Below are 3,215 nucleotides of genomic sequence, written 5' to 3'. Positions count from 1 at the left end.
GGCCCGCTTCCAGTCTCTACTCACCCGGTTTGGGGTTTTCTCCGGCCGCTTGTCGGGTTGTATGGGTGAATGTGTGGGGGGGGGTAGGGTGACCTTGGGCGGGGTGTCTCCCCCAGCCCCAAAGCCGTTGTTCTCCCTGGTAAACGCCGCTCCTTGGCGGCCCCGCCCCCTGCCCATTCGGACCGTCCATCGGACCTTAGGCCCCGACCCCGCTCATCCTAGAGAAGCAGCGCGGCTCAGTGGAAAGAGCCCGGGCTTGGGAGTCGGAGGTCCTGGGTTCGAATCCCGACTCCGCCACTTTCATTCAATAGTATTTATTGAGCGCTTACTATGTGCAGAGCACTGTACTAAGCGCTTGGGATGAACAAGTCGGCAACGGATAGAGACGGTCCCTGCCGTTTGACGGGCTTACTTAGCTGTATGACTTTGGGCAAGTCACTTCGTTTCCCTGGGCCTCGGTTCCCTCATCTGTAAAATGGGGGTGAAGACTGTGAGCCTCACGTAGGACCACCTGATGACCCTGTATCTCCCCCAGTACTTAGAACAGTGCTCGGCACATAGTAAGCGCTTAACAAATACCAACATTATGTGGGCAAGTCACTTAACTTCTCTGTGCCTCAGTTACCTCATCTGTAAAATGGGGATTAGGACTGTGAGCCTCACGTGGGACCACCTGATGACCCTGTCTCTCCCCCAGCGCTTAGAACAGTGCTCTGCACGGAGTAAGCGCTTAACAAATACCAACATTACGTGGGCAAGTCACTTAACTTCTCTGTGCTTCAGTTACCTCACCTGTAAAATGGGGATGAAGACTGTGGGACAACCTGATTACCCTGTACCTACCCCTGCGCACAGAACAGTGCTCTGCACATAGTAAGCGCTTAACAAATACCAACATTATTGCACTTAGCCCCCACCCAGGCCCTGACCCTACACTTAGGCCCCGCCCGTTGGTCCTAAATTCCGTCTCCAGCCCCTCAGGCCCCGCCCCTACATCTAGGTCCCACCAATCAGACCCCGCCCATTGATCCTAAATAATAATGTTGGTATTTGTTAAGCGCTTACTATGTGCCGAGCACTGTTCTAAGCGCTGGGGGAGATACAAGGTGATCAGGATGTCTCACCTGAGGCTCACTGTTAATCCCCATTTTACAGATGAGGGAACTGAGGCACCGAGAAGTGAAGTGACTCGCCCACAGTCACACAGCTGACAAAGGGGCAGAGCTGGGATTCGAACTCACGACCTCTGACTCCCAAGCCCGGGCTCTTTCCACTGAGCCACGCTGCTTCTCTATTCATTCATTCATTCATTCATTCATTCATTCAATAGTATTTATTGAGCGCTTACTATGTGCAGAGCACTGTACTAAGCGCTTGGGATGAACAAGTCGGCAACAGATAGAGACCGTTCCTGCCGTTTGACGGGCTTACGGTCTAATCGGGGGAGACGGACAGACGAGAACGATGGCAATAAACAGCGTCAAGGGGAAGAACATCTCGTAAAAACAATGGCGACTAAATAGAATCGAGGCGATGTACAATTCATTAACAAAATAAATAGGGTAACGAAAATATATACAGTTGAGCGGACGAGTACAGTGCTGTGGGGATGGGAAGGGAGAGGGGGAGGAGCAGAGGGAAAAGGGGAAAATGAGGCTTTAGCTGCGGAGAGGTAAAGGGGGGATGGCAGAGGGAGTAGAGGGGGAAGAGGAGCTCAGTCTGGGAACGCCTCTTGGAGGAGGTGAGTTTTAAGTAGGGTTTTGAAGAGGGAAAGAGAATCAGTTTGGCGGAGGTGAGGAGGGAGGGCGTTCCAGGACCGCGGGAGGACGTGACCCGGGGGTCGACGGCGGGATAGGCGAGACCGAGGGATGGTGAGGAGGTGGGCGGCAGAGGAGCGGAGCGTGCGAGGTGGGTGGTAGAAAGAGAGAAGGGTGGAGAGGTAGGAAGGGGCAAGGTGATGAAGAGCCTTGAAGCCTAGAGTGAGGAGTTTTTGTTTGGAGCGGAGATTGATAGGCAACCACTGGAGTTGTTTAAGAAGGGGAGTGACATGCCCAGATCGTTTCTGCAGGAAGATGAGCCGGGCAGCGGAGTGAAGAATAGACCGGAGCGGGGCGAGAGAGGAGGAAGGGAGGTCAGAGAGAAGGCTGACACAGTAGTCTAGCCGGGATATAACGAGAGCCCGTAACAGTAAGGTAGCCGTTTGGGTGGAGAGGAAAGGGCGGATCTTGGCGATATTGTAGAGGTGAAACCGGCAGGTCTTGGTAACGGATAGGATGTGTGGGGTGAACGAGAGGGACGAGTCAAGGATGACACCGAGATTGCGGGCCTGCGGGATGGGAAGGATGGTCCCTCTATCCCTCCCCTAAATCATCAGGCCCCGCCCATTGGTCCTAAACTCCGTCTCCAGGCCCTCAGGCCCCGCCCCTACACCTAGGCTCCACCAATCACGTCCCGCCCATTGAGGCTAAGCTCCGCCCTTATGCCTTTATGCCCCGCCCATTGGTCATCAACTCCGTCTTTAGCCCCCTCAGGCCCCGCCCCTACACCTAGGCTCCACCAATCACATCCCGCCCATTGAGGCTAAGCCCCGCCCTTATGCCCTTAAGCCCCGCCCATTGGTTATCAACTCCGTCTTTAGCCCCCTCAGGCCCCGCCCCTACACCTAGGCTCCACCAATCACGTCCCGCCCATTGAGGCTAAGCCCCGCCCTTATGCCCCGCCCATTGGTCCTCAACTCCGTCTTTAGCCCCCTCAGGCCCCGCCCCTACACCTAGGCTCCACCAATCACGTCCCGCCCATTGAGGCTGAGCTCCGCCCTTATGCCCTGAGGCCCCGCCCATTGGTCCTCAACTCCGTCTCTAGCCCCTCAGGCCCCGCCCTTACACCTAGGCTCCACCAATCACGTCCCGCCCATTGAGGCTAAACCCCGCCCCTAGCCCTCAGGCCCCGCCCATTGGTTCTAAACCCCGCCCCTAAGACCTCAGCCCCCGCCCCTACATCTAGACCCCGCCAATCAGGCCTCGCCCCTTCGTTCCTAAGCTCCACCCTCGGCCCCCCTCCCCTCATCCAATCAGGCCTCGCCCCCTGGCCCTAAGCCCCGCCCTTTGCCCCCCTGCCCCGCCAATCAGGCCCCGCCCCCGACGCCACGTGGCGGGCGCCGGTCTCCCGCGGGCGGTTGGTTGAACGTTGCCGGCGGCTGATTGGGCGGCGGGCGT

This window comes from Ornithorhynchus anatinus, chromosome 15, assembly GCF_004115215.2.
Source record: "Ornithorhynchus anatinus isolate Pmale09 chromosome 15, mOrnAna1.pri.v4, whole genome shotgun sequence".
Taxonomy (NCBI): domain Eukaryota; kingdom Metazoa; phylum Chordata; class Mammalia; order Monotremata; family Ornithorhynchidae; genus Ornithorhynchus; species Ornithorhynchus anatinus.
This window is presented reverse-complemented; position numbering follows the sequence as displayed.